This window comes from Populus alba, chromosome 12 (genome assembly GCF_005239225.2).
Source record: "Populus alba chromosome 12, ASM523922v2, whole genome shotgun sequence".
Classification (NCBI taxonomy): Eukaryota; Viridiplantae; Streptophyta; class Magnoliopsida; order Malpighiales; family Salicaceae; genus Populus; species Populus alba.
In genome coordinates this window covers 7,400,670-7,423,148 of record NC_133295.1, presented here as the reverse complement: position 1 = coordinate 7,423,148, position 22,479 = coordinate 7,400,670, and the positions used below count along the sequence as shown (strand labels likewise).

Here is a 22,479-nt window from a genome sequence, read left to right as displayed (position 1 = left end):
ATTGGTAAAATGTTTCACCTTGTTTTTGAGTGAAAGTGGTGATTTGTCTATTGAAAGAGTTTGTTCTGTGAGATGGAAAAAACTTCTTTAAAAATTATTGTTGCATTTCATCCCAAGCACGAATGGATCTTGACCTAAGATTTTGTAGCCATGTTTTAGCTTTATCTTTTAATGAAAAAGGAAAAAGCTTTAATCTAATGCTATTCATGCTACAATTTAAGTCATTATAGGTGTAACTGGGTAGCTGCCCACTTAGAAATCATCATTGAAATTGTTTTCAAAGCTGACGCATGCATTGGATGACGCATGCACGCACACAACCCTTGTTGACTAAGAAATAGTCAATGAAAACTGCATCCCTACCCACTCAGAAATCATCATCGAAATTTATTCCGGAGCTGACGCATGGATTCAATAGCGCACACAACCCCTGTTGACTCAGAAAGAGTAAGGAAAAATGGGTCTCTACCCACTCAGAAATTGTCACCGCAATAGTTTTTCACTTCTAACGCATGAATTTGTTAGCCCACACAGCCCCTGTTGACCTAGGAAGAGTCAAGAAAAACTGGGTTGGTGCTCACACAGAAATCATCACCGAAATCGTATCAAAAACTCATGTATGGATTCGTCAGCACACACAACCCTGTTGACTTAGAAAGAGTCAAGGAAAACTGCATCGCTACCTTAAAAATTCTCACTGAAATTGTTTCCAAAGCTGACACATGGATTCAACACCGCACACAGCCACTATTGTCTTAGAAAGAGTCAATGAAAAATGAGTCGCTGCCCACTCAGAAATCATCACTGAAAGTGTTTCCAGAGCTAATGCATTGATTCGACAACGCACATAGCCCTTATTGACTCAGAAAGAGTCAAGGAAAACTGAGCTGTTGCTCACTCAGAAATTATCACCAAAATTGTTTCCAGAGCTGACACATGGATTCGAAAGCGCACGCAGTCCTTGTTGACTCAAAAATAGTCAAGGAAAACTACGTCACTGCCCACTAAAAAATCCTTAACGAATTTTTTTCAAGAGCTGACACATGGATTTGACATCGCACACAACCACTTTTGTCTCAGAAAAAATCAAGGAAAATTAGGTCGCTGCCCACTCAGAAATCATCACCAAAATGTTTTTCAAAGCTAACACATGGATTCGTCAGACCACACAAACCCTGTAGATTCAGAAAGAGTCAAGGAAAAGTGTGTCGCTGCCTCCTAAGAAATCATCACCGAAATTGTTTTCAAGGCTAATGCAAGGATTCGACAATGCACAAAACCTCTATTGTCTTAGAAAGAATCAAGGAAAATTGAGTCGCTGCCCACTCAGAAATCATCACCAAAATGGTTTTCTAGAGCTTACGCAATGATGCGACAGCACACACAACCCCTGTTGTCACGAAAAAAGTCAAGGAAAACTAGGTCGCTGCCCACACAGAAAGCATCACTGAAATTGTATCTAGAGCTCATGCATGGATTCCTTAGCGCACACAGCCCCTATTGACTCAGAAAGATTCAAGGAAAACTAGGTCGCTGCACACTCAGAAATCATCACCAAAATTGTTTCCAGAGCTGATGCATAGATTCAAAAGGGCACACAACCCCTATATAGTTTGAAAGTGTTGATTAGTACTTAAAAGTGCATATTTATCAAGGTTTTATATCATCATTTTGCACTTGAAGTATCAATAACTCCTTAACTAAAGCATGTTTTATAATAACAAGTTTGATACTATAAGATACCTTAATTTATGGTAAATGCTCATCTTAAATGTAGGCCTATCACATAAATAAAAGGATTGATTGACGAGTTTAAGTATTGAAAGTGAAAGGACAAAGAGATGGCCAAACTTAGAAAAGAGATGTCGGTGCAGTCCAAACCGGAACATTGCTCGGTAATTGGATCATATCTGGAGCTCTAGATCTCGGATTTAGGTCCATTTTATATGGATGAAAAGGTAAGACAAAGGCCTACAACTTTCATAGGAGCCCAAGATTTAAAAAGGTCATTTTGAAGTCCAAATTGAAGGAACAATGAAGAAGTCTGAAGCTGTCTTGCAGCCCAGACACTATTTAGTGTTCAGCCCATATCTTGAGTTCTAGAAGTCCAAATGACCTCATCTTTTTTTTTTTGGAAAGCTAAGACAATTTCCTAGAACATTCCTGAGGATTCTGGGCAAATTATGATGTTAGTAATGATGTCTTGTTCAGACAAGAAGATAAGGATTGTTACCAAGTCAAGATGTGGTCACCCACTCATTAATTAGTCAACAAATCAATAGTTCCAAACTTTGGCCTATAAAAGGAGGCACTTACCATGTATTAAGGCATCTTGGTTTCCAGATCAAGATCATGCTTTTGCTTTCTCTCTTTGTATTGCTTATGTTTTGCTTTCATTAATATCAAGTTTATGCACTTCATTTCCTTTCCTTTACTTAGTTAACTTCTTTCTCATTTATGTTCTTATCTTGTTCATTTATGTTTCTTTCTTCCATTATGTTTAGCTAAGTTAATTATGTCAAGGTGAAAAGGGTACACTAATGGTGTAAGAACAAGTATAATATAAACTTAACATGGACCTTAACGTTGGATACTAACATGTTTTATATGTGTTATCTTGTTCACTTTTAATACTTTGCTTGTTAAATGGTTAATCTAGATTTATGTTGTATAACACTTGGTACAACAAATACTTGGTACTTTCATAGCCCATACTATATGGTATAACCGACACTTGAGCTATGAAAGGGACTTGATTTGTTGTTAACATAAGTTATAATCATGAATGCCTGCCAACATTTACAAGTATTAGCTTTATTCGAATAAGATAACTAATGTAATCATGTTAACAATTTATAATCTGATTGGAACCTCCTTTATGTGTGGTTTCCAATTGAGTAATAAGAGTTTATATTATATTTTTTTGAAGTATCATTAGTGGATCCTCTAACCTTGACATTTGTTTTTATCATTGTTTAATCCTTACATTCATCTTTCATCTCAAAGTTCTCATTAATTTCTTCATCTTCTTCTTCTTCTTCTTCTTTTATTATTATTATTATTATTATTATTTGCATTCTGTTTATATTATATAATATATCTCTTTGATCTTTTCATAAACTCAGTATATAGGCTGGAAACCTATGACCCGATCTTTTAGATCATTCTCAGGTATAACAACGCCACGTACTAAGTATTATTATTATTATTATTATTATTATTATTATTATTATTATTATTACTACTACTACTATTACTATTACTATTATTGTTATTATTGTTGTTGTTTTTATTGTTGTTGTCTTATTATTTATAATTTATACAATTAACCTCTCTGTGGTTCGACTCCGGTCTTGCCGGGTTATTTATTACTTCGACACTCCTGCACTTGGGAGAAGACATCAAGCTTTTGGTCGTGTCAAGTTTTTGGCGCCGTTGCCGGGGAGGTAAATTCTTGTATAAATTATAATATTTAATTTATTTTCTCTTTTCACTTTTCATTTTATCTATTTTTTGTTTCCTTTGTTTTGTTTTGTTTCTTTTTCTTCTATTTTCTTTTCTTGCTTTTATTCTCTTCTTACACGTGCATGAGAGTTTGGTCACGTACATTAAGTGGTCGACTTTGTAGGGTATCCTCATCATTTTCAGAAATGACACGACCAAAAGCTTGATGTCTTCTCCCAAGTGTAGGAGTGTCGAAGTAATAAATAACCCGGCAAGACCGGGGTCAAACCACAGAGAGGTTAATTGTATAAATTATAAATAACAAGACAACAACAACAACAACAATAATAAAGAAGAGAAGGAAGAAATTAATGAGAACTTTGAGTTGAAAGATGAATGTAAGGATTAAACAACGATAAAAATAAATGTCAAGGTTAGAGGATCCACTAATAGTACTTCAAACAAGTATAGTATAAACTCTTATTACTCAATTGGAAACCACACATAAAGGAGGTTCCAATCAGATTATAAATTGTTAACATGATTACATTAGTTATCTTATTCGAATAAAGCTAATACTTGTAAATGTTGGCAGGCATTCATGATTATAACTTATGTTAACAACAAATCAAGTCCCTTTCATAGCTCAGGTGTCGGTTATACCATATAGTATGGGCTATGAAAGTACCAAGTATTTGTTGTACCAAGTGTTATACAACATAAATCTAGATTAACCATTTAACAAGCAAAGTATTAAAAGTGAACAAGATAACACATATAAAACATGTTAGTATCCAACGTTAAGGTCCATGTTAAGTTTATATTATACTTGTTCTTACACCATTAGTGTACCCTTTTCACCTTGACATAATTAACTTAGCTAAACATAATGGAAGAAAGAAACATAAATGAACAAGATAAGAACATAAATGAGAAAGAAGTTAACTAAGTAAAGGAAAGGAAATGAAGTGCATAAACTTGATATTAATGAAAGCAAAACATAAGCAATACAAAGAGAGAAAGCAAAAGCATGATCTTGATCTGGAAACCAAGATGCCTTAATACATGGTAAGTGCCTCCTTTTATAGGCCAAAATTTGAAACTATTGATTTGTTGACTAATTGATGAGTGGGTGGCCACATCTTGACTTGGTGACAATCCTTATCTTCTTGTCTGAACAAGACGTCATTGCTAACATCATAATTTGCCCAGAATCCTCAGGAATGTTCTAGGAAATTGTCTCAGCTTCCCAACAAAAAAAAAAGAGGTCGTTTGGACTTCTAGAACTCAAGATATGTGTTGAACACTAAATAGTGTCTGGGCTGCGGGACAGCTTCGGACTTCTTCGTTGTTCCTTCAATTTGGACTTCAAAATGGCCTTTTTAAATCTTGGGCTTCTCATGAAAGTTGTAGGCCTTTGTCTTACCTTTTCATCCATATAAAATGGACCTAAATCCGAGATCTAGAGCTCCAGATATGATCCAATTACCTAGAAATGTTCCGGTTTGGACTGCACCGGCATCTCTTTTCTAAGTTTGGCCATCTCTTTGTCCTTTCACTTTCAATACTTAAACTCATCAATCAATCCTTTTATTTATGTGATAGGCCTGCATTTAAGATGAGCATTTACCATAAATTAAGGTATCTTATAGTATCAAACTTGTTATTATAAAACATGCTTTAGTTAAGGAGTTATTGATACTTCAAGTGCAAAATGATGATATAAAACCTTGATAAACATGCACTTTTAAGTACTAATCACACCCCCCCAACCAGCTTATTACTAGTCCCTAGTAATCTAAAGCGTTAAAATAGAGAAATATTTTCCAAGTTTCACAAAGCAAGGCATTCATCATTCAACTTCCATTAATCTATCCAGATAAACAAACTCTCATTAAATTTATATTACTGCTTCATACTTCTTAAACAAGATATTAATAAACCTTCTTTTTATGTGCTCAATATATGAAAACATAGATGATGGGGCTTTTGTTGGAAGAAAACAATATTATGTTTAAATGTTTAAGGTGAACTTCCTTGGGTTGGGATTATTATTATTATTACTTTTTTTTTTCTTTTTTCTTTTTTTATTTATATACACATACAACTTAAAACACAATGTATCTTTAACCCATGTAACGAGTTTTAGGCTAATGACTCCCAGACCAGTTGGTCTTAGGAGATTACATGTTGAGACACCCCTTCAAGCTTAACAACTCGGGTTGCAGATACTAATACGTAGATAGTGCAATGTTTGATTCCCTTAAGCTTTTCTCCTTAACCCATGTAACAAGCTTTGGGCCAATAGCTCCCAAGTCAGTTGACTTTAGGGTATTAGGTTTTAAAACACCCCTTTGGGCTTAATTGCTTAGGTTAGGGAGGCTACGAAACCAAACTTGTCTACGTTTTTATTATCATTAATATTATGAATTTTTTTTTTTGTTGAATTATATACTATCCCTTTCCCTTAGTTGTTACCTTCAACAAAAGAACATAAATAATGTAATAATCCAATGTGCAACCCACAATCATATGTTAAAGTGTGTGTGTGAAAATGAAGGTTTAATAATACTTGTTAAATGAGTATAGGAGCAGAATTAAGTGATAACAATGCGAGAGTTTGCAAACCTGAATATTTCAAGAAGTATTCTAATAGGCCTTGTTATGAATATTGCAAATAACCATTAGAAAATTTTTACTAAGATGCATCTCAAGAATAATTCATCTTTACTCTACCATCCTAGTAATAATAGTTTTGCCAAATGATTTTTTTAAAAAACAAAAACAGTTAGTTGGTTAGTTTTTTTTTTTTTTTAAACTACTATCCTCTCCCTCCAACCAAAACGAGATATTGTCCTCAATATCCTAAGGTAGAAAGATAGAGTATAGAAGACATCACCTGAAACAGCGAACAATGACAAACCTGAAACACACTTAAACAAATATAAGAAGTAACAAAACAAAATAACATGTTATTAATAAAACCAAAAGACATAAGGTTTCACAGATGAAGGCTCACATCTAATCTAAGCTTTTTACGGCTTTCCTTAGCTGACAAATCTAGGCGACTCATGCAAGGATCAATGACAGGGATGAAAGATTGTAGTTGGTCAATCAATTGTTCAGCAGTAGCACCAGAGATTATGATTTGTCGTGCTGAAGATGTTAGAAATTCCTGTTCCACAGCTTGATCAAGGAAAGATAACAACTTATCATAAAAACCATTAACATTTAACAAACCTATAGGTTTATGGTGAATGTGCAGTTGGGCCCAAGATGAAATATGAAAGATCTCTTCCAATATGCCCAGACCACCTGGTAAGGCAATGAAGACATCAACATGGCTAAACATGGCATTCAGTCGATCACACATTGTTGGGACCTGTAGTTCCTCTTCAATTGTTTTTCCAATGATGTCCCCATTTGTCAAAGCTTTGGGGACAACCCCCAAAACTTGACTGCCTCCTAAAAATGCAGACATTGAAACACCTCTCATTAACCCAAGGCTGCCTCCCCCATACACTAAATGAATCTTTCTCTCAGCTAGTACTTGACCAAGATGATTTGCTAATTCTAAAAACTCTTTTTCTTTCCCAGGGCTGGATCCACCGAACACACAAATATTTCTTATGTGATGACTTGAGGAACCTGCCATTTCTACACACTTCTATATTTGATGAATGTATGGGATGAGTAGAAATGAAGGTAAGGAAGAGAAGAATTTATAGATGAAAAAGTGAAAATGCAATCATACCACCTATATGTAGGCCAGCTGTAGTCTCACTCTCTCTCTCTTTATTTATTTATTTTGACAAAGCATGTATGTACAGGTAGTTGTGATTGTGGCTCACAGCTTCCCTTGGTTTTACGTCCAAGAACGACTTAAACGCCCTCTATGGGTCGGGGATAGGCTTCCCATCCAGTTTTCTTAAAAACTGACAAACAGGGTCTTTTTTAGTCAGATTCCCAAGACTAAGTCGATCATGTTCTTTATGGAATTGTGGCCATAAATCATGAATTACACGATGCACATCTCCACTAGGATGCGTCTCAAGGGTCAACAAAAGATTATCTAAAGACCCCTCACTCAGGCCATCCTTAATGAATTGTATTTTATCTTCACGGTTTACAGATACCATTTCTAAAGAATGACATGTCGCATTACAAGTCTATCTGGCACATCTGTGACAGACTTTCAGTCGTTTTGCACGACGTTTCTTTGCAAAAGTGCTTTTACCTGTTCCAGGCATATGTGAAATGAAAGAATTGGAGGACTCACCTGATAATCGGACCTTTGCTTCAATCAACCAACGAATATCTTCAGGAATTCCATGGTTCATTAACAACCTCAATCTTTCACACCTAGCATGGTAAATTTTTGTAATCGCATTTTGAGGCAGAGCGGGAAAATACTTTTTTAATTTTTCAAGAGTGGTGTCCATTTTCAAATGAGAATTGGATGGGAGATTCAAAGAAAGAAGAAAGAGTCATGGAGTACCGTTATCCGCCATTTGACCGGGGTGAGAGAAACTAGCAAAACAAAAGATACACCAAAACAAACACAAAACAATGTAAGAAAAAGAATTAATCTTTATATACAGGATCACTCAATTCAGTAGAGTCATTTTCAAATGAAAAATTGTTAAAATATACTTTCAACCGATGCCCATTTACCTTGAAAACATTGTCATTCTTTGGATTCTCGATATCACAGGCCCCATATGGATACACATGTTTCACAATAAAAGGACCGCTCCATCTTGATCTTAGTTTTTCCAGGAAATAAATGGAGTCGAGAATTATAAAGCAAGTCTTTTTTACCAACATTGAATGTTTTTCTCAGTGTTTTCTTGTCATGAAACTCTTTGATTCTTGCTTTATGAATTCTTGAATTGTCATATGCATCATTTCTAATTTCCTCAAGCTCATTTATTTGCAATTTTCGCAGCTGACGAGCATCATCAATGTTTGAATTGAAAGCTTTAATAGCCCAATAAGCTTTATGTTCAATTTCCACAGGCAAGTGACAAGGTTTTCCATAGACTAGTCTATAAGGTGACATACCTAATGATGTTTTATATGCAGTTCGATAAGCCCAAAGTGCATCATTAAGTCTTAAAGACCAGTCTTTCCGATTAGGGTTCACTGTTTTCTCCAAGATTTGTTTGATCTCCCTATTAGCAAGCTCTACTTGTCCACTTGTTTGAGGGTGATAAGGGGTGGCAACTTTGTGTGTGATTCCATATTTCTTCATTAAAGAAGCAAATGGCTTTGTTGTAGAAATGTGTTCCACCATCACTTATTATGGCTCGAGGGATTCCAAATCGACTCAAAATATTGTCTTTCAAAAACTTTATCACTGTTTTGTGATCATTGTTTCGACTTGGAATTGTCTCTATCCATTTTGAAACATAATCTACTGCGACTAATATGTACATGAAGCCAAATGATGGAGGAAATGGACCCATAAAATCTATACCCCAACAGTCAAAGATCTCAATGACAAGAATAGGATTTAAAGGCATCATGTGACGTTTTGAAATAGATCCCAACTTTTGACAATTTTCACAAGTCTTGCAGAATGCATGTGAGTCTTTGAACATGGTGGGCCAATAAAATCCACTTTGTAAGATTTTTGCAGTTGTCTTTCTTGATGAGAAATGACCCCCACATGCCTCAGAATGACAAAATTTAATGACACTACTTACCTCATTGTCAGGAATGCATCTTCGAAATATTTGATCAGGATAATATTTGAATAAATAAGGGTCATCCCAATAAAAGTTCTTCACTTCGTTCAAGAACTTTCTTTTGTCTTGGGTACTCCAATGAGCTGGCAATTGTCCTGAAACAAGAAAATTAACAATATTAGCAAACCAAGGCATCGTACAAACAGAAAGTAAAGATTCATCGAGAAAATAATCATCGATTGATGTGATGTCAGATTTCGAATCTGTTGTCAATCTTGACAAATGATCTGCAACAACATTTTCGGTGCCTTTCTTGTCTTTGATTGTGATATCAAATTCTTGAAGTAACAAAATCCATCGCACCAATCTAGCCTTAGAATCTTTCTTAGAAAGAAGATATTTCAATGCTGCATGATCACTAAAAACAACAACAGGTGAGCCAATAAGATAAGATCTGAATTTATCACAAGCAAATACTACTGCAAGTAATTCTTTTTCAATGGTAGTGTAATTCATTTGACACTATTTAAAGTTTTACTTGCATAGTAAATCACATAAGGTTTCTTATCTTTTCTTTGTCCCAAGACAACACCCACGGCATAATCACTAGCGTCACACATTATTTCAAAAGGTAATGACCAATTAGGAGGTTGAATGACAGGAGCAGAAGTAAGCAAGTTTTTAAGTTTAACAAAGGCTTCTTCACAATGTTCAGTCCATTCAAAAATATTATCCTTTGTTAGAAGGTTACTAAAGGGCTTAGATATTACACTAAAATCTTTGATGAACCTTCTGTAAAAACCAACATGTCCTAAGAATGATCTAACATCTTTAACAGATTTTGGTGTTGGTAAGTTGGCAATTAACTCGATTTTAGATTTGTCAACCTCAATTCCTTTCGATGAAACAATGTGACCAAGTACAATGTCATTTGTTACCATAAAGTGACATTTTTCCCAATTTAGTACAAGATTATTTTCTTCACACCTGCTCAAAACCTTTTCTAAGTTAGTCAAACAATCATCAAATGAATCACCAAAAACAGAAAAATCATCCATAAAAATCTCAAGAAAACGTTCAACCATATCACTGAATATGCTAAGCATGCATCTTTGAAACGTGGCTGGTGCATTACATAATCCAAAAGGCATCCTTCGATATGTAAAAGTACCAAATGGACATGTGAAAGTAGTCTTCTCTTGATCTTCCAATGCAATTTCAATTTGATTGTAACCTGAATAGCCATCTAGGAAACAATAAAATTCATGACCTGCAACTCTTTCTAGGATTTGATCCATGAAAGGTAAAGGGAAATGATCTTTTCTAGTCATAGAATTAAGTTTCCTATAGTCAATGCACATGCGCCAACCAGTAACAATCCTAGTTGGAATTAACTCATTTTTCTCATTCATTATCACAGTGACTCCAGACTTTTTAGGTACAACTTGGGTAGGACTTACCCATTTGCTATCAGAAATAGGATAAATGATTCCATTATCTAGAAGCTTAATGACTTCATTTTTCACTACTTCTTTCATATTAGGATTAAGCCTTCGTTGCATTTCTCTAGAGGGTTTAGCATTTTCCTCCAAATAAATCCTGTGTGTGCAAATCAAAGGGCTAATTCCTTTTATGTCAGCTATGGTCCATCCTAATGCATTTTTGTGCATTTTCAGAGTCTGTAATAACTTACCTTCTTGATGTGCATTAAGTTTGGAAGAGATTATTACCGGAAAAGTTTCATTTTCTCCCAAAAATGAGTATTTGAGATTAAATGGTAACAGCTTCAATTCAGGTTTTGGTGGTTGAACACTTGAAGGTATGGGCTCAATTGATCGTGGTGGCAATTCTTCAATTTGTGGTCTCCAATTGCATGCCTTTGATTCCTGAAAGTAGACCATTTGCAAATCATCAGATTCATCAATCTCAGTTTCACTAGAAGTGGTTTGAAATTGATCATGAACTAATTTTTCAATAAAGTCCACTTCCTGTAAATCATTATCATCTCCAGGTTGCTTGTAAATGTTGAAAATATTCATCTCCAATGTCATGTTTCCAAATGATAGCTTCATCAGTCCATTCCTACAATTAATCAATGCATTAAAAGTGGCAAGAAATGGACGTCCTAAAATGACAGGAATTGAATTACATGCTTCAACAGGTTGTGTATCCAAGACAACAAAATCTACAGGGTAAATGAATTTATCAACTTGTAATTAACACATCCTCAACTATTCCTCTAGGCACTTTTACCGATCTATCAGCAAGTAAAAGAGTTACAGAAGTTGGTTTTAACTCACCTAGATTGAGACTTTGAAAGACTGAATATGGAAGTAAATTCACACTAGCTCCAAGATCAAGTAAGGCTCTTTCAATTTTATGTACTCCAATAAAGCAAGAAATTGTAGGACAACCAGGGTCTTTATATTTCAAAGCATTATTGTTTTGAAAAATGGCACTTACTTGTTCGGCTAAAAAGGCTTTTTTTTTTTTTTCAAGAAAGAGCTCTCAGTCAAAGTCAAGGAGAGAGAATTTAGAGAGAGATGCTCTCCTCTCCCGTGGAGAGGATTCCCTCTTGTTACTGGCGATTATGGGTAGCTTTCTTCAGTTCCATAGATTAATTACACATCCCTTCTCCGTTCCTCCACTGCACCGATACTGATTTCTCCCCCTCTCCGTTCCCCCCCATTTCCTTTTGCCCCCCCATTTCCTTTTGCCCCCCTTTTTCATCATTTCTCGTGCCCATTCTTGCAAATGGCGAAGAACAAGAGAAAAGTCACCGTAGCCCGCAGACAGGATCCTGCTCACTTTGTTGACCCCAACGCTCATGAAGTTGATGGGGACGGTCATGTTGCCCCTGCTTTTGAAACTGAAGGCGTTTCTTGTCCCCTTGGTCCAGCTCCTTCCACCATGCGTGACAGTGATGGGGACGATTCAGTGGTCTAGGTGGCTACTGATTTTGAAGCTGTCGGTGTCCCTAGCCCCCTTGGTACACCCCCTTCTACCATGCGTGTCCAGCTTTGTGATGGAGACGGTTCAGTGGCCCAAGGCCCCCATGCTGTTACTGCTTCTTCCACCCATGTAGTGGGTCCTCCCAAGAAACGGAGGTTGCTACTGGTTACAAACAATTGAAAGTGGTCCCGGTGGAAGACTGCACAGCCGGTTCTGATGAGGAGATTCTGGGCGAGGATCAGCTGGACTTAAACTTTTCAGATGATGATTGTGACTCCCCTTAAGGGACTGAAATGCTCCCTGCTCCAATCTTGTCCCCCCCGGGGTTTACTTCAAAGACAATTCACTCCTTGCAACAGCGTGAGATGCCTCCGGCTTCAAACACTGGAAGACAAGTGCCTGCTCCCCCCCTGGTTCAGGTAACCCTATCCCTGGCCCAAGTACTAGCAAATGGCGTGATATTCTCTTTTCCAATAGAGTTACTACTTCCTGCACCAAGCTTCAAAATTATGCACTTAATCACTTATCTAAATTGTGTGCTATTTCCCACGATGATATCATGTCTAAGTTTGAAGTTTGGAATTATTGTGTTGTGGGTTATATTTCTGGTAAAAGTACTGGGTTTAAAGCTCTCAATAGTATTATTGCTAATGTCTGGAAAACTGAAGCCACTCTCACCATACATGAGACGGGCTGGCTGATTTATCGTTTCAAGTCTGAGGAGGATAAGCTTGATGTGCTTCGGGGAGGTCCCTATCTTGTGTATGGTCAGCCCCTTGTTCTCAGGCCTATGACAAAGTTTTTTGATTTCTCTTGCGAAGAGATGTCACGGGTGCCAGTCTGGGTAAAATTTCCTAGTCTTCCACTGTGTTGTTGGTCCCTTATCTGTCTCTCCAAGATCGCCAGTGTTATTGGCAAGCCGATTCAGTGTGACCAGCTTACCTCAAACCTCTCTCGCATGTCTTACGCTAGAGTGTTGGTGGAAATTGACCTGCTGGAGGAGCTGCGTCACACAGTGGAGATAGCTCTACCAGATGGTCCTACATTCATCAAAAAATGGTCTACGAGACTCTCCCCAAGTATTGCAATTTTTGCCACGTTCTTGGTCACTCCCGCCTTCTCTGTTCCAAGGCTACGGCCTCAACCACCAAGGTTCCTTGCTCCCAACCTCAGACTCAGGATGATGTTGATAGGGAGAATGTCTTTAACAGATTGGGCCCCCAGCCTCCACTAGTGTCCTCTCCCCCAACTATGCATGGCCAGCCCCACAGCAATATTAATCAACAGGCTGCTGAGGAAATAGTCACGCCAGAAGTTGCACTTGATAATTCAGCTGGTTGGGTTACGGTGGATTCTCGCAAGGCTAGCAAGCTGCGCAAGGGAAAGGAAGTTGCTGGTTCTGGCCGGGTGCCTCATTCTCCACCCACCCCTCCTGTCTCCATGGGTACAGGTCAGCACCCTCCTCTTTCTCCTAGACCAAATTTATTAATTTCAATCCCTTGTGATGGAAATGCACAGGACCGCCCCCTACTGCTCCATTGTTAATTCCTTGTGAAGGGGTGGATCACAACACAACACCTGCCACAGGGACTACTATAGGGGTTGGGAATTTGGTGAATGTTCCTCCAGTTGAAGTGGCTAATCAGTGTGGGGTCAGGACTGGTAACCAAAAGCAGCGTAGTCGTAGCGGAAGGGTATTCCCTTCCACTGCTCACCCATGATAATCTATAGCTGGAATGTCAGGGGACTGAACAATCCCCTGAAACAGCATGAGGTAGTTAGCCTCATGAAGAAGAACAAGCTTGATGTTTGTGGGTTACTGGAAACCAAAATGCTCCCGACCAGGATTGCTTCCATGCATGCACGTAGGCTGAAGCATTGGCAGTATCTCTCCAATGCAGAATTAGCCCACACGGCTAGGATTGTTCTTTTTTGGAATCCGGATACAGTGCATGTCACTTTGCTTGCCTCCTCTGCGCAAGCCATACACATTTCAATCACTTGTTTAATCTCCCATGTTAGCTTTAAGGCTACGTTTGTATATGGCTTTAATTCCATCACAGCTAGGTGTCCTCTTTGGGAGGAGCTAAGGAGCTGGAATTCCAACCATCCTTGGCTGATTCTAGGAGACTTCAACTCTCTTCTTTCCCCCTCTGACAAGCACAATGGTGGCGCAATCTCCTCTTATGAAGTTTCAGATTTTAGTGGCTGCTGTCTTGATATTGGCCTTCGGGATGTTAACTATACAGGCTGCCACTACACTTGGTCAAACGGCACTGTTTAGAGTAAGCTGGATAGAGTTTTAATTAATCCCTTCTGGCCCTCTTTGCATCGTTCTACTCACGTGCACTTTGAAACTCTAAGGGGCATTTTCAGATCACTCTCCTGCTGCAGTGAGGCTGGATCCTTATGTGCAGGGTAGGCGAAGCTTCAAATTTTTCAATATGTGGGCTGCCCATGATCAGTTTCTGGGAGTGGTTTCTTCTTGTTGGTCTTCCTCGATTTATGGCACCCCGATGTATATTCTTTGTCGCAAGCTCAAGCTCTTGAAGGGCCCCTTGAAAGAGCTCAACCGGCTTCATTTTAGCCATATTTCTGAGAGGGTTTCTCGGCTTGAGTCCCAGCTCGATCAGCTCCAAACTACTTTCCAGCAAGACAGGGATAACCTGTTATTGTTAGAGTAGGACAAGCTTCTTCGCCATAAACTTTCTTCCCTGAAGTTTGCAGAGAACCAGTTCTTTAGGCAGAAAATTAAATGCCAGTTCCTTAAGGACAGTGACAGAGGGTCCAAGTTCTTCCATGCACTAATGGGGCACAACCACCGGAGGAACTTCATTCCTTCCATCACATGCAGCAATGGTCGGACTACTACCTCTCTCAAGGAAGTTGGGGATGCATTTGTGTCTTACTATCAGCAGCTGCTGGGCACCCCGAAGCCTACCATCCCCCTTGACAGAGACATAATTCAGCGGGGTCCATGCCTCCCATCCCACCTCCAAAGTGCTCTTCTATCCCCGGTTTCACAGGATGATATTCGGCAAGTTGTCTTCAGTATTGCAAATGAAAAAGCCCCTGGCCCAGACGGGTATTCCTCCTTCTTCTTCAAGCAAGCCTGGCCTATAGTTTGTGGAGACTTCTGCGCTGCCATCCAAGACTTCTTTCATACTGGCCGGCTGCTCAAACAGGTGAGCCACTCCATCATTGCCTTGGTTCCCAAATCCGGGAATGTATCCTCCCCCTCTGATTTCAGACCTATCTCCTATTGTAATGTAATTTACAAAGTGTTGTCCAAGATCTTAGCTAGCCGGTTTGCTCAAGTACTTCATGAAATGGTCAGCCCCATGCAGAATGCTTTCTTGGGTGGGAGATATATGAGTGACAATATAAATCTGGTTCAGGAACTTCTTCGCCAATATTGCAGGAAGCGTTCTTCTCCCCGTTGCTTGCTGAAAGTGGACTTCAAGAAGGCCTTTGATTCAGTGCAATGGGATTTCTTGGAAAGCCTTCTCTGCCACATTGGCTTCCCTACTCACTTTGTTGTGCTTGTTATGCAGTGTATTTCCTCGGCATCTTACTCGGTAGCTGTAAATGGAGATATTCATGGGTTTTTTTCGGGACAGTGTGGGGTACGTCAAGGAGATCCCTTGTCTCCGTATATTTTCATATGTTGTATGGAATATTTTTCAAGGATGCTCTCTCTAGCTTCTCAGCAGGAGGGGTTTTGGTATCATCCTAAATGTGCAATTCAGGGCATCACCCACCTGGCCTTTGCAGATGATGTCCTTCTTCTTGCTCGGGGGGACCTCTCATCAGTCACTTGTATTATGCAACAGCTTACTATCTTTGATCGGACCTCAGGTTTGCACATTAACCCCCAGAAATCATTCATTTTCTTTGGGGGAGTTAGTTCTGTGCAGAAGCTTGCTATTCTTTCAGCCTCCGGCTTCAGGGAAGGGCAGTTTCCTTTTACATACCTTGGAGTCCCACTTAGCCCGCACAGGCTGCTTGCTAGCCAATTCACCCCGCTTCTGCAAGACCTGCACTCGTCAATCCAAGGCTAGATGGGTAGATATCTTACTTATGCAGGGAGATTGGAGCTCCTCCGATCGGTTTTATTTGGGAAGGTCCAGTTCTGGTTAAATATCTTCCCTGTCCCTGCTATTGTGCTGAAGCAAATTATCAGTATTTGCAGGAATTTCCTCTGGACTGGAGATGCCTGTCGGGTTTCCTCCGCCATTGTCGCCTGGAAGACTGTCTGTTTCCCTAAAAATAAGGGTGGTCTGGGTTTGTTTGATCTCCAAGCCACAACTGTAGTTTTCTTAGCAAGCAGCTATGGAATATTCATCTTAAATCGGACTCGGTTTGGATTCGTTGGATTCACCACTTTTATTTGAGCAGTGGCTCCATCTGGTCGGCCCAGGCACACCACTCTTCGTCCCCTTTATGGAAAGCCATCATCACGGTTCGGGATGTTATCTCTCAACATTGTGGGGGCTCAGAGGTGGAGAGTGTCTCTATGATGAGAAACTGGGCTAATTCGGCAGGTCCTTTTCTTGCCCATGCATATGATTTCTTCAGGCCGGCTGGTCCAACAGTCCCATGGGGACGGGTTGTCTGGGAGCAGTGGTCACTTCCAAAATACAGCTTTATATTATGGCTGGCGGCCATGGGTAAGCTTAAAACTCGAGACAGGTTGTGGTTCATCCCGACTAATCCCTCTTGTGCCTTCTGTCGGTGTGAAGCTGAGTCCCATGCTCATTTGTTCTTCGCATGTAACTGGACGGGCAGGTTGTGGGACAGGATAAAAGATTGGCTTCATATTGGCAGGAGGATGTCGTCCATCTCCAGTGCACTTCGGGGGCTATATCCCAAGAAGTCCAATCTTGTCTCACGGATGCGTAGAGTGTCCTTGGGTATCACTGTATATCTTATCTAGGAAGAAAGAAACAAAAGGATTTTTTATGCTAAATCCAGAGAAGTTGAAGCCATGTTCAGGAGGTTCCAAATTCTGTTTTATACCGTGTTTTATTTTCATGGAAAGGACCACTTCCAATTGATTCCGATTCATTAGCTCCATGCGGGGTTGTTGGGTTCTGCTGCATGAATAGGTTGAAGTAGTCCACTGTGATCAATATGAAGAGGCTGAATTATTTTAGCTCCTTTTCACGTGGCTGGATTGGGAATAAGCTACTGCATGGGCAATGCATGGGTGGGTCCAAGTGAGTTTTTCCTTGGCAAATCCTTGAAGTGGGTTCGTCTCATGAGTGCATGGTTCATGCAAGCATGGATTTTAATTTAATCTGAATGGGTGGGAGAACTTGATTGGCTTCCTCTGTTATGATGAAGGCCTTTGCTTTCTTCGTTGTGATGATGAAACTTCCCTGTCTGTGATGATGAAGCATGGTCGGCTGGCTAAAGAATTAATTTGTTAGGCCTGCTTTTTTGGTTGGTGTCTGCTCCTGTTCGTCAAGTTGCATCCGCGAGGTCCCTACAAGGATCAGCCGGTTGCTTGGCAGAAATTCATTTCATTTCAAGGTTAGCTGCGTTATTTGGCTGCATCCCGTGGCTGGTTTGGCCTATGGTGTGTGGCTGTCTTGGATTGGTTGGGTTGCATCCGTGTGGCCCCTTCATTTCTTTATGCATGTATGCCATGCGGCTGGTTTGGCTGGGTTGGCTGAAGCTTTTCTCATCCCTGCCGGTTGTTGGGTTCTTCATTTCGATAGGCTGGTTCCTTCATGTCCCACATGCTATTGGCTGGGTATGAGCGCCTCTCTTATTAGCTGTCCAGGTCTGATCGGCTTGCTTAATTGCTTGATTTGGGAGGTTATAAACTGTTGATCGGCTGTGTATTTTTGTTCAAGGGAGCCTGTTCCCTTTTCTGGTTTTTTGCTTGTTTTCTCAGCTTCTTGCTTATGTACATACTCTGTGCACTGCTGGTTTCCAGCTTGTAATGCAAGCTCGCCTTGCTCTTTTTTATCAATATATTTCTTACATTTGACCAAAAAAAAAAAAAAAGGCTTTCTTTTTCACATTCAGTTTTCTCTTCACAGTGCACAAATCTTTCAAAAATTTAGCATTGGAAGGAACCTGTTTAATAGCATCCAACAAAGGTATATTGATCCTCACTTGTTTGAAAGTTTCAAAGATTTTAGAGTTGTGATTGACTTTTCTTTGTTTGGTCATGGCATAAGGAAATGGAAGTGCTGGCGGGGAATCAGCCTTTTCTTCGCAATGTTCAGGTCAACCCCTTCCTTACCCTTAGAGATAGACTCATCATCTTTCTCACAAGGTTCAAGAATGGGTTTTTCAATAACCTTACCACTACGAAGAGTGATGACTGATTTGACTTGATCCATGTGTTGGCTTCCAGAACTACTCGCATTTGCATTGTATTGCCCTTTTGGATTTTGTTGTGGTTGAGATGGAAACTTACCTTTCTCTTGGAAACTGAGAGCAGATGTTAATTTTGCAAGAGCATCTTTAAAATCTGTCATGCTTTGAGCAAGTTGAGTGTTGATTGTCTCCTGCTTTTCAATGAATGCATGCAATGTTTCCTCAAGATTTCTTCTAGGAGGTGGAGCATAAGGAGGTGCATATCCATGAGAATTTTGAAAATTATGGTGTGCTTGAAACGGTGGCTGTGAAGTTTGTGCATTGTTGCTATCACTCTTCCAACTGAAATTTGGGTGATTTCTCCAACCAAGGTTATACGTTTGTGAGTATGGGTTATGGTTGGGTCTTTGGAAACTATTTAAAGCATGAGCTTGTTCATGGAGGCATTCCCTAAAAGAAGGCAAAGTTGGACAATCATTTGTTGAGTGTTCCCTGGCTTCACAGATTTGACACACAATGTCTTGAATAGATTTTAATTGACCACTCTTTTTCAATTCAAGTGCTTCGACTTTTCTAGCTAAAGATGCAAACTTGGCTTGGAGGTCATGATCTTCCCTAAGGTTATGCATACCTCCACTAGATGTATGAGGTTGAGTTTTACTTGGTGCCTCATAAGTACCTGTGATGTCCCAATTTTGAGCATTTTCGGCTAGCAAGTCTAGGTACTCCATTGCTTCATTAGGGTCCTTATCTTCGAAAGTTCCATTACACATCAATTCAACCATTTGCCAATCTCTAGATGATAAACCTTCATAAAAATGTGAAACCAATCTCCATGTTTCAAAACCATGATGAGGGCAAGTATTAAGCAAATCTCGATACCTATCCCAACATTGGTAAAATGTTTCTCCTGGTTTTTTAGTGAAAGTGATGATTTGTCTTTTGAAAGAGTTTGTTCTATGAGACGGAAAAAACTTCTTTAAAAATTGTTGTTGCATTTCATCCCAAGCACGAATGGATCCTGGTCTCAAATTTTGTAGCCATGTTTTAGCTTTATCTTTTAATGAAAAAGGAAAAAGCTTTAATCGAATGGTGTTCATGCTACAATTTGAGTCATTATAGGTATTACAGACCTCCTCAAATTCTCTTAAATGCAAGTATGGATTTTCTAGGTCTAAACCATGAAAAGAAGGTAAAAGTTGAATAATGTTTGGCTTAAAATTAAAATGAGATGCATCAGGAGGGAAAACTATGCATGAGGGTGCACTTGTTCTTGTGGGATTCATGTGGTCTCTAAGTGTTCTCATACGGTTGTTCTCATTATTCTCATTATGAAGCGATTGATTATCTTCTTCGGCCATATTTTCTGAAAATGATGAGGATACCCTACAAAGTCGACCACTTAAAGTACGTGACCAAACTCTCATGCACGTGTAAAAAGAGAATAAAAGGAAGAAAAGAAAATGGAAGAAAAAGAAACAAAACAAAACAAAGAAAACAAAAGTTAGATAAAATGAAAAGTGAAAAGAGAAAATAAATTAAATATTATAATTTATACAAGAATTTACCTCCCCGGCAACGGCGCCAAAAACTTGACACGATCAAAAGCTTGATGTCATCTCCCAAGTGTAGGAGTGTCGAAGTAATAAATAACTAGGCAAGACCGAGGTCAAACCACAGAGAGGTTAATTGTATAAATTATAAATAATAAGACAACAACAACAACAACAATAATAAAGAAGAGAAGGAAGAAATTAATGAGAACTTTGAGTTGAAAGATTAATGTAAGGATTAAACAACGATAAAAATAAATGTAAAGGTTAGAGGATCCACTAATGGTACTTCAAACAAGTATAGTATAAACTCTTATTACTCAATTGGAAATCACACATAAAGGAGGTTCCAATCAGATTATAAATTGTTAACATGATTACATTAGTTATCTTATTTGAATAAAGCTAGTACTTGTAAATGTTGGCAGGCATTCATGATTATAACTTATGTTAACAACAAATCAAGTCCCTTTCATAGCTCAGGTGTCGGTTATACCATACAGTATGGGCTATGAAAGTACCAAGTATTTGTTGTACCAAGTGTTATACAACATAAATCTAGATTAACCATTTAACAAGCAAAGTATTAAAAGTGAACAAGATAACACATATAAAACATGTTAGTATCCAACGTTAAGGTCCATGTTAAGTTTATATTATACTTGTTCTTACACCATTAGTGTACCCTTTTCACCTTGACATAATTAACTTAGATAAACATAATGGAAGAAAGAAACATAAATGAACAAGATAAGAACATAAATGAGAAAGAAGTTAACTAAGGAAAGGAAATGAAGTGCATAAACTTGATATTAATGAAAGCAAAACATAAGCAATACAAAGAGAGAAAGCAAGAGCATGATCTTGATCTGGAAACCAAGATGCCTCAATACATGGTAAGTGCCTCCTTTTATAGGCCAAAATTTGGAACTATTGATTTGTTAACTAATTGATGAGTGGGTGGCCACATCTTGACTTGGTGACAATCCTTATCTTCTTGTCTGAACAAGACGTCATTGCTAACATCATAATTTTCCCAGAATCCTCAAGAATTGTTTCCAAAGATGTTGCATGGATTCGACATCACACACAGCCACTGTTGTCTCAAAAAGAATCAAGAAAAATGAGTCGATGCCCAGTCAAAAAATCATCTCCAAAACCGTTTCCGGAGCTGACGCATGGATTTATCTGCCCACACACCCGTTGTTGACTCAAATGAAACAAAAAAACTAGGTCGTTTCCAACTGAGAAAGCATCAATGAAATTGTTTCCAGAGATGTTGCATGGATTCGAGAGCACACACAGCCCCTATTGACTCAAACAAAACAACAAAAACTGTGTCGTTTCCAACTCAGAAAGCATCACTGAAATTGTTTCTAGAGCTGATGCTTGGATTCGACAACGCACACAGCCCCAATTGACTTAAATGACAAAAAAACTAGGTTGTTTCCAACTAAGAAAGCATCACTGAAATTGTTTCTAGAGATGTTGCATGCATTCGATAGCGCACACAGCCCCTATTGACTCAAACAAAACAGCAGGCACTTGGTTGTTTCCAACTAAGAAAGCATCACTGAAATTGTTTCTAGAGATGTTGCATGCATTCGATAGCGCACACAGCCCCTATTGACTCAAACAAAACAGCAGGCACTTGGTTGTTTCCAACTCAGAAAGCATCACTGAAATTGTTTCCAGAGATGTTGCATGGATTCGACATCACACACAGTCACTGTTGTCTCAGAAAGAATCAAGAAAAATGAGTCGATGCCCAGTCAGAAAATCATCACCGAAACTGTTTCCAGACCTGACGCATGTATTCGTCTGCCCACACATCCCCTATTGACTCAAACGATACAACAAAAACTGAGTCGTTTCCAACTGAGAATGCATCACAGAAATTGTTTCCAAAGATGTTGCATGGATTCGACATCGCACACAGCCCCTATTGACTCATACGAAACAGCAAAAACTTGGTCGTTTCCAACTCAGAAAACATCACTGAAATTGTTTCCAAAGATGTTGCATGGATTCGACATTGCACACAACCACTGTTGTCTTAGAAATAATCAAGAAAAATGAGTCGATGCCCAATCAGAAAATCATCTCCGAAACCGTTTCCAGAGCTGACGTTTGGATTTATTTGCCCACACACCCCTTGTTGACTCAAAACGAGTCAAGGAAAACTCAGTCGCTCCCACGTAGAAATCATCATCGAAACTGTTTCCAGAGCTGAAGCATGGATACGTATGCCCACACAGCCCCTATTGACTCAGAAAAAGTCAAGGAAACCTCGGTCGATGCCTACTTAGAAATCATCTCCAAAACTATTTCCAGAACTAACGTATGTATTCGACAGCATACACAGCCCCAACTGACTCAAACAAAACAACAAAAACTAGGTCGTTTCCAAATCAAAAAGCGTCACTGAAATTGTTTCCAGAGATGTTGATTGGATTCGACATTGCACATAGCCACTATTGTCTTAGAAAGAATCAAGAAAAATGAGT

The 22,479-nt window shown here is 38.9% G+C and overlaps 1 pseudogene; it reads right to left on the bottom strand.

Moving 5' to 3' along the window:
- Nucleotides 1-694: 694 nt before the first annotated feature.
- Nucleotides 695-19,780, bottom strand: LOC118049075 (uncharacterized; annotated as a pseudogene).
- Nucleotides 19,781-22,479: the final 2,699 nt, after the last annotated feature.